This window comes from Berghia stephanieae, chromosome 5 (genome assembly GCF_034508935.2).
Source record: "Berghia stephanieae isolate SIO BIC M18660-M18661 chromosome 5, UCSD_Bste_1.3, whole genome shotgun sequence".
NCBI lineage: Eukaryota > Metazoa > Mollusca > Gastropoda > Nudibranchia > Aeolidiidae > Berghia > Berghia stephanieae.
The window spans coordinates 40,782,015-40,794,514 of NC_088364.1; the positions used below are offsets into that span (position 1 = coordinate 40,782,015).

The 12,500-nt window shown below is 35.6% G+C and overlaps 1 protein-coding gene across 4 annotated transcripts in view; it reads left to right on the forward strand.

Annotated features, from left to right (window-relative positions):
• The window catches only part of LOC144972923 (filamin-A-like), a 140,770-nt gene that overhangs the window by 32,045 nt on the left and 96,225 nt on the right, over window positions 1-12,500 (forward strand). The window contains exon 1 of one of the 4 annotated variants that reach the window (XM_078914742.1): window positions 4,990-5,150. The exons of the other annotated variants lie outside the window; for them this stretch is intronic. The gene's annotated coding sequence lies outside the window, so the exon portion shown is untranslated. Of the gene's footprint in view, window positions 1-4,989; window positions 5,151-12,500 lie in introns of those variants that run through there. 4 annotated transcript variants of the gene reach the window in all.

Genomic DNA, 12,500 nt, shown 5'->3' on the forward strand with positions numbered 1-12,500 from the left:
GCCTCCTTCACACAGGGCGATGTTCTGCGCGCTCTCAATGTACTTTATTGTTTTATCATTAGAACATTTCAACCGAAGGCGCTATATCATACTATCTATTTTACGTGACCAATCAAAATGCTGATTTTTAAATTTGCTGCACTTTTATCAAATGGAAACTAAAGGATGGAAAAAATGGCATCCAATTGATGGCCCCACTATATTCCTTGGAGTTCAGAATTGAAAGTATTCACCACAACTCAACATATCCTATTTTTCTGTTCGATAAAGGTCACCACCTAGGTATGTTCTACCGTTTAATGTCTGAATAAATTTCCTCAGGTCCTATGTGCACATATTTGCAGGTCTGATAATCGATATTGGCTTGATTTAAAATTGGTATAATTCACAATATTTTTAGTTGGTTTGAGAGTATTTAATAATTTACTGTAATAAGTCCATAACTATTTGGGGTATCAGGACTGCAAATAAGTACACGTTGTCCGGGTCAAATTTAACATCAAAAAAATTATTCAATTATTCAATTTCTCTTTTTTTTTCGTATTTTCAATAAAATTTTTGGGGTGAACAAGATGCTGAACTTTGAGGATTCAATTAAAATTAATTCGGTGCTTTTTCTTGAACTGCTAAATAATTCGTAATACTGTAAACCATTAGCATGATCGATTTTCGACATCTGGCTCATCCCAACATAACACCAGATTGATCATGGGGTCACATTTTAAAACTGTCCATGCCACCAGTCGGTAACTTTTCGACATAGATTAGTAGAATCTACAATTAATAGATTAGTACGAGTAAAGGGGGGGGGGGGGGTGGTGCCGATAGCTCAGTTGGTAGAGCATTCGCTTTACAATAATAGGGACCGAGATCGATCGCGGGTGTAGTCGATATTTTTTTCTGACTCTCCTGTCCACCCAGCAGTGCAACTGGGTCTGTTAGATCTGGCAGAAATTACTTTGCGATAGACGAGCGTCCTATTCAAAGGTTAGCAAGCAATTGCTATTGTCCGTTTCACGCTATAGAAACCGGGATAAACTCCGGCTCCGTGAGCCTAATGGCTCTGAAAGACTACTTACGAGTATATGTCAGGTCCTGTCACCTGTTTAAAATGCATTTCTTTTCTCCTCTTTTACAATTTGTATTGCTTGATAATATGTCTGGCGCTGGTAGAGTATTACATGTTATTAAGTACACACACGGTCTAACACGTTAATTTAGATGGAATTTAATACACACATCTACATTAACATGCTGGACTAACACCGCGAAAATCACCCATACCTTTTCTACAACAGAAATAGTCCCTACAGATTAGTAACACTTACCAACACGAGAACATACGAGGTACAGGAATGCCAATCGTGTAGAACGACATCCAGCTATAGGAGTCATTTCTTGACATCATTAGCAGACGCGGCCGCGGTCTTTGCTGGATTCCTGGGATAGCAGACCTGTAGCAACTCAGCACAACGGCTTAATGTGACGCGGTTGAACGGGAATTTTCCAACACAACATGAATGTTGAGACTGTTATGGTAGACTATTTGGCGTAGCTCTGAACGCACTGGGTTGACCACTGGGTTGTGTACTTTGATGTAACTTTGAATGTTACCATCGATTAGAAGTTAGATGTTGGTTGGCTGGGGATTAAACGGCACGAGCTTGATTTGGCATACCGTGGCTCTTTTAACCTCACGAAGTACCAGGTTTGAGAGTTTTTGCCAAGATGAGGGTCATTTAAATCGATCGATATTTGAAGGACGTGTTTTCTGGCCAAATTTCTAAATACGAGTTTTTCCAGATTACTTGTTAAACAATGTTTTAAACTGATGAAAAAAAAAGCAGATCAGGCTCCACCAGGATAGAAAGAAAAACAATACAAGTGAATTCTCCCCCCTCCCCCCCCCCTCCACGTATGCAAAAGCAATAAAAAATATTTCAAACATACAGACAAAAAATGAAATATATAAAATATAAAACGTCTGATAACCGAATATTCCTTTTTCATAGTGAATATTTTGTGTTGAATAGAGGGAGTTATGCTATAATAACAATGAGACCATCACTGTTTGGGCTCTGACACTACCTTATGGTAAATCTATTTATACATAAGATATCAATCTTCTCATTGAGAGCTTAGCAACATTGTTACGGTTTTGCGCATACCTTTGAGTATAAGTCTTGAAACAAAGTCAGATGTATATTTTTTTGGTATATTATTAATCTCTCAGATACAATTCATATTTTTTATTAGATTAGTAAAATATTTTTGTTTATTAAAGTCGTGGTTTCTAATTTGTCAATAGAACGAAGAAGGAACGAAGAAAGAATCACTCAGCTCTTTGTTATTGTTTTTAGACAGCCATTTTAATATTAGTTCTTACAAAATTTTGTTCAATCAGACTCTAAAACGCTTAAGGTTACACGTAGTTTTGTGTGTAGGTACGTCATCTTCGGTTGGCCGATTTTGTGAGAATTTTACCTAAACTCATAGTATCAATTGGCAGAATAGTGGAATCAGGTAAGTTTCATGACGTCGTTATTTGACATATATCGGGCATTGACCTTATCTCTAGTGGAAATCCTTTCATTTATCATTAGGATCATTAGACATGTTCATGTGGTCTGATGGTATGACACTCGACTTAAGACCTCCAGACGGAGCAAAGTTGAATCGTTGGAAAAGCAGGTGTAAAATGATTACCTTAACGTGTGTATATATATATATATATATATATATATATATATATATATATATATATATTATATATATATATATACGTAGTTGTCTCTGTCGAGAGGAAATCATTATAGCGCTCAATGCGTCAATTCGCCTTAATGCCCAGTGTTGATGTTGCCTTAAGACCACCTGTACAGTGTTCTGAGCAGAATTATCGGATATTGCTATATATAAAAAGATCACGTTATTTATGCTCATCTTTTAAAATATATTTTGGGGTCCCAGTGGCTCAATTGATCGAGAAATTGATTTAACTCAGAAGCAACGGGATCGATTTCAAAGTTCTTGTTTTTCCGGCTCCTCTGTCCATTCAGAGAGGTTGGGTTGCTGGGCTCATTCAATGATGCGGAATGTACTTTACAATAGACTTTTAGATTTCCTGTTTATTCTGGCCCTGTATCATACAGAATTTTAAGATTTGGATGTTTGCCTTGCCCATAGCGATGCTAGCCAATTCAGTCTTCCAATGCCTCTTGATGTCCTAACTCAACTTGCCGGCAGAATGGAATATATTTCGGACCACAGTTCTGTGTCCGCACTATACTTTAGCTGAACATCATTATAGTAAAATAAAAACAAATAACCCCCAACCCTAAAAAAAAACCCAGAGAAAAACAAATAGACCAAAAAAAAAACAACAACAACAACAGCAAAAAAAAAAAAAAAAAAACAAAACAAAAAAAAAAACAAAACAAAAACAAACAAAAGCAAACAACGCAACCCAATTCCAATAAAACAATGAACAAGAAAATGAAAGCAAAATAAAACAAACTACGCTTCAATCTTTGGGCTTCGTCATTTATCTTAGTAGAGAGAACAAAAGGACAATTAAAACATTAAATTGTCGCGAACTCCCAGGTTTAAGAGTATTTGTCAAGATGAGGGTAATTTAAATCGATCGATATTTGAAGGATGAGTTTTCTGGCCAAACTTTTCAATACACGTTTCTCTAGAGCACAGCAGTTAATGGTATTTTTTTCAAATTGAAAAACGTTTTTTTAACGCTCGTAGACCACCAGCATAATGCCTTCCCAACCCAATTGTTTTCCATTAAATACAGAGCTTCTTTTGATCATGTTGATCTGGACTAAAGTACACGATCAAGTCATGACTCACAAAAGGTCACGGAGGACTGACATGTAATGGCGATAATGGTGTGCGATCCGTCGTCAATTGGCACTGATCTTCATCACATCACTCGCATTAGATACATTCCAACCAAGGCTGAGGGTTCCTAGTACGTAGCCCTATTTGTTGGGCCTCGTGCGCTAGGTTCCGGAAAAAATGGTACGGTGTCTTGTCTTTTTACAAAAATAAAGCGATGTTGGACGTGATTAGTGACTAGACGGGTGTCTAAACTCTGGCATCGGCGTTGCGTCTTTTCGTAAGGTATTATCCTACTTGAGTCTTGTGTGATTTTTATAAGCAGCGACATAATATTATAAAAATTGCTAGTACAAAAAGGTGCTTAACAAGCCCCTTGTACTGTAGTTTTCTAATAAAAAAGTTTTCCAGTCAAAAAAAAGTTGTTTTTTTTTTTTTTCATTGTGTGGCAGAATTGTTATGTTTCATTCTAACTTAGATGATGGGGTGAACATATCTAAAGGTAACACATCCGTCTCATAAACTTCAATGCAGTTTTCCTCTTACAACTCTTCCTGATCTTACACCACTTCTTAGTAGAGAGAACATGAACCGAGTTTATTAAGTTTGTAAATTGCCTTCTCATTCTCATCTCCTTGGTCAGTGGCAGTACTCAACATCACTTGATTTTTGTTATTAGAAAGACCCTTGATCAATGACGCCAATTGTTGTTCTAATCATCCTTTCTGTGAATAATTTGGGGTATAGTATCTGTTAAGATGCAAGAATTTCATTTCGTCACTTAAATTCTTCTCAGTTAATTACATCTTATTGAGTTAGGTAACAGCAAGACATGTCTGTGCAGATAATGGACATCCAGTCTCTTTGATATTGTTGAGGGAGGCTGAACGGAAACATCAATCTCATTAGTATATCTAATTAATTGGGGCCACCAAAAACAATTTTCAATATATTATTTCTTACGAGCTATATCAGCAATAATTGCAGTGCTTTAACGAATGGAATAACAGTGCGGGGTATACAACCGAAGAGCATTGAGTACTTCTCTCTCTCTCTCTCTCTCTCTCTCTCTCTCTCTCTCTCAATCTCTCTCTTTCTGACTCACTCTCAATTGTCGAGTGTAATCATCATTTTTAAAACCAGGTTGGGGTAGAGAATGAAGGAGCTAATGGTAAATGGGGCACGTTGCTGGAGATGAAGTGATTAGCAGTCCTTGACCGATTCTGGACTCAAGAGACTATTGCACTGATAAGGCATGGGAAAGCTGTAAATTCATAAATAGATAGGGATGAAAGGATGGACAGGTAATACATATTTTGACATTTTTTAACCGCCAAGAAGTTGTGCATGGAAATTTATTGATAATATATTATATTGACGCAGAAGATAATATATAATTGGAAAACAAAAGGAGTTATATGGGGTATATTACGCAATAGAATAAAGTGTTTATCCATGAATTCTGCTAAAAAATATTGGACCAAAATGGCTGTAAAAAGATGAATTGAATAATTATTGATAAGCACTCCTCAAATTTTCAAAATTCCATTTTAAATCATATATTGTATCATATCATATCATATCATATTGTATCATTTCGTGGTACTTATTAGGCAGCTTTTTGTACGATCCCTTGATATGTTCATCACAATGTATATGAGTAAACTTAGTATTTAAAATAATTATATCTAAGTCAAGATGTCCTTACAAAAATCTTTAAAATGCGAACATACACATACATGCATATATATATATATACACACATGGCCGAGTGGTTAAGGCATTGCATTGTGACCCGGAAGGCCCCGAGGTCTAGCCCCGCTTCAGGCACTTTCTGTTTTTTCCTTGGACAAGATTATTGACCCCCGATTTGCTCACTTGGACAACATGGGTGATTCCTGTTGACATCAGACATCTTGTTTGATGAATAATCTATATTCCTTCGTGAAATGCCTAGGCGATGATATTTTATGATGTATAACTGAATTACTATTGACTCCTATAGATCTGTTTATGCTTTTTACTTGGGGCGATGTGCACATCTGTGCAGGTCTAACTTATGGGCCTAGTTTAACATCTTAGGGCACTGTAGTCGTTATTGTTGTTACTATTATTTATAAGTGTATGTTGTTTCGTTCTTCCTGTGATGTTTGGGTGTGGAGAGTATCATGGTGGTTTGTAATGAAAACAAGGTTTTTATTTCTTTGTCTGCCTGCGTGTGTGAGTTCATTTCTTTTGTTCAGTGTAGCCATGGTTGGGTGAGTGATAATGTAAATTTTCTCTTCTAAGCACAAATTGCATAATTTGGTAGATGTTGAATATGGCTGTGTGTGCTCTTGAGATAAGTTTTCCTTGTAATATTGTGTTGTATATTGGTTTCTTTTAGGATCCAGATATATTCACTCGGTGTGGTCGAGTGTCGTTTGTGTATGTCTTTGAATGACGATTTGTGTAAATTATATCTGGTTTTAAATAAGCATTCTGTTAGATGTATGTCTCTATTTTGTATGTCTGAGTGTGTAACTATGGCTTGGTAAACAACGTTTAATGGGCATGTTGTCTGGGTTCTGCAATTGCATTTTTTCTGAAGATTGTTGTTATTTTTTTTCTGGTTGGGATGGTTATCGTTTGTTTTGAGATGATATGATATTTTGGATTGTTTGGCATGCATGATATCCCATCTTGGTGGTATCATATTGTTCATTATGGGTTACAAAACATGGTCTTTCGGAACCTTTTGTAGAAAGAAGGTTGAAGAATTTTTTTGCCGATAGAGGTCACGTTTTTTATTTTAAGTGCGCCTGTTGGGTTGCCTCGTTGAATATTTCGCTGTTTGTGGAATTATTGGATAGTCATTTGTTAATGCTATTTGGAATGTTGTTGATTATAGATGGAGGATGATTACTATAGCTATGGATGTACACTGGAATGTTGTTGGGTTTCGAGAATGGTTGGCAGTACCTTTGATTTGTTTGATTTTTCTATCCAGGAAATCAAATATCTTTTTTTTAGCTTCGATTGTATTTTTTAGTTTGCTGCTGTTGAAGATTCTGCACATTTCTTTCTTTATCATTTCTGTTTGTCTAGTTTTCTATGTTGCATAATACGAGACCGTCATCTCTGTAGAGTCCAATTTTTATGTCAATGTGTTGAAGTTGTGAGAGAAAGTATAATCCATATCATTCTACATTCCCCCCAAAAGTAACAACAAAACAACCCTATACAACAACGGAAATGCATGGACAAAGAAATCCAACAACTTTGATGTCACTATTGGGAATTACAATTGAGCAGAGACATGCGAGCTTATCGGATTATACCTACTTTCATACTTTTCGGCGCATAGTTCAGTCCTTGGAAGAGGCTCTTATTCACATTCTCTCACTGGACTCAGGTGTAAAATAAGTACCTGACTGTTAACAGCTTTGTCTCCGTCTAAAAATTGTAATAACGCTTAATAGGAATCAGATCTTCTCCTACATGTTAAGTGTTACTGTTGGCTGGGGACCCCTTGTGAAGTGCTTTGAGCACGTTCAGTGGGTATTGCCCTATATAAATGCTAAAGTTTTACACGAATGGCTGTCAAGAAGTCACCGATTTAATTGAAATGTCTAAACTTTTAACTTCTCATATTACTCGTAAATAAAAGGATCCATTCCTGAATAGTCAAGAATTAATCATTCTCCTCAACTACAATTAATCTTACTAATAGGAAGATTATAAACATACGAACTCTAATTTCATTATAACATTTGTTCAAGAGGTATTTTTTGGCATCTGCCATTTTGGCACCTGGAAAATAATTAGTGTTAACTTCCGTTAGCTGGTTTAAGTTTCGAGTGATTACCATGTTAAATGATTAATTATAGGCTTGTAATTTGATAGAAAACGTCTTATTAAATAAGTTCTTCTTTTTTCGTTTCATCATACGCATGGTTTTGTTCTATCATATTAACAAGATTGATTACTATCTAGATAATATATCTTTGAGCACATTTGTGACCCATCGATCAATTCGGCATTACATATTATGACAGCAAGGTAAATTATAAGACGCTAAATTTTGAACTGACGTATGGGTATAATTTCTTGAACGCCGATAATTGGCTCTCAAACGCACGACCAAACAAACGAACGAACAAACGGGCAAATAAAAGAAAGAAAATCACAAAAGAAAAGAAGAAAATAAAGTTGAATCAAAATTTTAAAATAATTATTATTTTGAATTTAATTTCAATTATTGGCGACCTTTCATTCCAATATATTGAGACAGTTGTTATAAAATGTTTGTCCAAGTGTCCATTTCAAACAGTACATGTTGGTTTGTTAGGCACACTCATTCATTATCTATCACTGACTACATAGTCAGGTACACATTCACACAACCCGCCTCTATTTATACGGTATGTTCATAGCGCCCCCTCCAAGAGCACATCGAGTTTATGCAATTGGCATCCATCTGCTTACTAACCACACTCAAAAGCAGTAAACTTTGTGATAAGTCGAAACACAGTACCGCTAGGCCACCGACGTGCAGAACATCTAGATAATTATAGCTAGACCTTGGCGCATACCACTTTAATAATCTTGATCTTTGGAATTGTTAGCAGAAATTATGTTGTGTAAAAAAATCATTCAAATTAGTCTCTTCTTTCATCCTTTACTTCAAAAGTTGCACGTGATTCCGTCTGCCTCTACACACGTCTAGACTTCCTGTTATTTCTTTCATGATAGGAAATCATATGAGCCTGTCCATCAAGGTCGTTATGTTCCAGATTGACAGGAAGCCAAGTAAAATGTGTTGGATAATGTCAGAAAGAAAACGAAGTCAATATCAGGATGTGTTATGATTGAATCGAGATTCATCTTCCACTTTCTATATTAAAAATGTGAACAGAATGGCTTCATAAAAAAGATGCGAATATGGCAAATAATTTTGTCAAACATTGTAACAAATCATAAATATTGTAAGACATTTATACAGAGCAGAATCATGACTAAATCATGCTCCATATGCTTTACAATGACATGGTCGTACAAATTAAATACTAAAACGGAGTATAAAAAACTCATATATATAATACACACCACACACACACACACACAAACACATACACACACATCCAGATAAATTCTCATTATCACACATTGGGATAAAGACCGATTTACAAATAAAATCATACGTGGATAGAATTATTTCAAGCTTATTGATATCGGATTGTTTCGTATTATACTCTATTATTTCCATTCGTGTTATATCATAACAAGATCATTAGACTTCATTGCAGCTTTCAAAACCTGAGCATTTATATAGTGCAATATCCACTTAACGTGCTCAAATCGCTTTACTATGGGTCCTTTTAGCCAAAATCATCACTTAACATTTAGGACGAGACATGACCCCTGTTAGGCGATATTGTAATTATTTCTTCGGACAGAGCCAACGCTGTTTACGACCAGGTACTCATGTTACACCTGAGTACGGTGAGAGAATGTGGGTAAAGAGCCTTTTCCAAGCACTCAACTATGCGCCGCTCAAAGCGGGACTCAAACTCCGACCGTCCAATCCGAAGGCGGGTGTCCCACCACTAGACCACATAGCCGACACATATTATAGAAAAGCTTCAATCAGTGCGACCTGACCAAATGCTAATATTTAAATCGCGTTAAGCAGTTTAACCACTTGTCTATTATACATAATACAGGCAAACTCCTAAAAAACAACGAAATTTGATAAAAAACACCAAAATATTTTTTTTTTTTTTTGCCTAATGCAGTTTGCTGAAATATGATTAGTAATAATAATAATAATAATAATAATAATAATAATAATAATAATAATAATAATAATAATAATAATATAATAATAATAATAATAATAATAATAATAATAATAATAAATAATAATAATAATAATAATAATAATAATAATAATAATAATAATAATAATAATAATTAATAATACTTTATTGCATCCCAGTAAGATAAAAATACAATAGAAATAGGATGTATATCTATATAAAAAAGGAGCAGCTCTATAACCAATGCTTAATAAATATCATTAAAAATCATATCATATAATGACATATAAAGGCTGTAGAATAGATAAAGCTACAACTCTGGCGTACAAAAAGTATCTATCTCTAGGGTTTAAGAAATTTTGAAAAGTTGGTCATTTTAATTGATCAAAATATCAAGTGAAAGTTTTGTGGCCAACTTGAATAAATGTTTATCATTAATTTATCAACGTAAGGTAGAATAAATCCATGGCAAAGAAGCATTTTCAGGTTTATATATGACTTAAACAGTCGTGAGCATTTATCAAGGGCAATATCCACTCAACGTGCTCAAAGCGTTTTATAAGGGATCCCTAGCCAACAGCAACACTTAACATTAGGACGAGACATGATGCCTGCTAGGCGATATTACTATTATTCTGTCGGACAGAGACAATGCTGTTAACTGTCATGTACTTATTTTACACATAAGTACGATGAGAATGTGAGTAAAGAAACTTTTCCAATGACTCAACAATGCCCCGCTCAGAGTGGGACTAGAATCCTGGACCTTCCGATCCGAAGACTAGTATCATACCACTAGACCATGTAGGCGCACAACCAACAGACTAATTTATTAAGAAATCATACATTTTATAAACTTATTTCACCATTTTCTTTGTCTTTTGTTTTCGGCCAAATTTTTATATGCAAACAGTCAGCAAAATGTTGAATATAATATCTCCTTACCACGGTTATATTTACAGTTCGAATAGTGTGCATTGATTTGACCAATATCCATTTGATGAAAATAACCGACCCAAACTCACATTGGAATGCACCTTTTCGATATCCCCCCCCCCCCCCCCCCCCCCCAAAAAAAAAGTACAGAAAAAAAGAAATTTTTTTTATCTTTCGGTTTGCTTTTTCCTTTGTATAGACGTTTCGTCGTATGATTTAAAAACGCCTTAATCGAAATGATCAACGCCTGGATACCTTTTATAGTTAAAAAATCAATAAAAAATAAATTTCCTTTTATTCATCCCTTAGGGGAAATTTTTCTCTAGGGTCTATTACAAACGAAGACTGGAATAACCAAGGCGTCAGCCGCAAATTGAGCTAGGGCGATGTGACTTGCTCAAGGCCACACAGTAGAGCGGCTGGTGATCGAACTCGGTACCTTCCGGGTACGAAGCAAAGACCGTACCGCCGAGCCACGCTGCACACCCCCCCCCCCCCCCCCCCTAATGTTACTGATCTTAGACAATACGACTTTTTTTGAAGCGGTTTACAGAGGATGTTTTCATTCAATTAGTTTTATTAACACTTTCAAAAAAGCGTATTGTCCTCAATTTTGGATACATTCCTAAACTGGAATGTTCAAATAAATATAAGGTTTAAGGAGTTTGAAAAAAGTCATCCAAATCTAGAACATATCGGTTAACGAAACAAGTGCTATTGAATTATCGCCCTTCCCCCTCCCCATGCCAACCTTTTGGGTAGTACCGACATGCACTTATTTGTAGGTCTGATAACCCAATTCCTTATGGGCTCATCGTTGTAATGGAAATCTAAAAAATGACGCAAAATATTGTCCATTACAACGATGTTCAACTAGGCTCAGAAGGGGGTTTGGATGTCAAACCTGCATATAATTGCGCACGTTATCAATTATCTTAATCATAGGCGCTAAATACATTTTTATATATTTAGTTGTAGGGTATTTACAGTGTGTCCACTGAATGTGCCATCAGTCAAAGTACGTTTTGTCAATTGATTTCAGCAAGGAGAAATAGAAAGCAAATATTATGTTTTGCACTTTTAGATGATCGATGACGCTCTTGACTCTTTTATGTTTTATCAAATCACATCTTTAAGTCGATATACAAGCTTTGTTAAAATTACCATCAAAGAAAGTAAAGTGAGAATATGTAGGTGCATTAGAGTTAATGAAAAATTGCAGCCTTTTACAGTCAGATCTGGGAAGGGCAGATAAATAAACCCAGTTTACAGCGGAGGTGCCTCTGCTGAGTTACATGTTTATCCAATTTGATGGCACATAACACCACAAGATAAAAACATCAATCGGTGTCGAATCATGAAGATCGCGAAAAAAAAAGTGAATAAAAAAGTCAGAAAACGAAAACGAAAATGAGAAACATATTGTCATGTGCTAGGTAAGGAATTGACATATATCTTGCAGGTGAGCACATTACTGCACCAGGATCTGTCAAAATCGTTTTTCTACAGGTGAAAGATGGCAAGGTTTTGAGCGAAATAAAAGTTTAAGAAAAGCAAAGAATAAAGCTCCGTTTTCTGAGCGCAGTGCATAGTTTCGTCTGCTTGCAGATTATGAACCCCGCCACTCTAAGTGAGCACTCTTATTTCCAGATTGTGTCTACAGAACAGTGGGGAGCTGAGTAAGCTTAGAATTTGGAGAGCTGTACAGAATTTTGTGTTTCTTATTTACTTGTTCACAACGGTTGGACGTTTTCCTTTACCTGCAACTCACGTAGTCTTCTTTTATAATATAGACGGTGAAAAGTAAGTATTTATTGTGTGGCTATATAAAGTGGGAAATCGAAGTGTTAATGAAAAAGTTTGGTTCCATAATATGTGTACAACTGCCATAATCTGTCAATTGATAGAACAAAACTG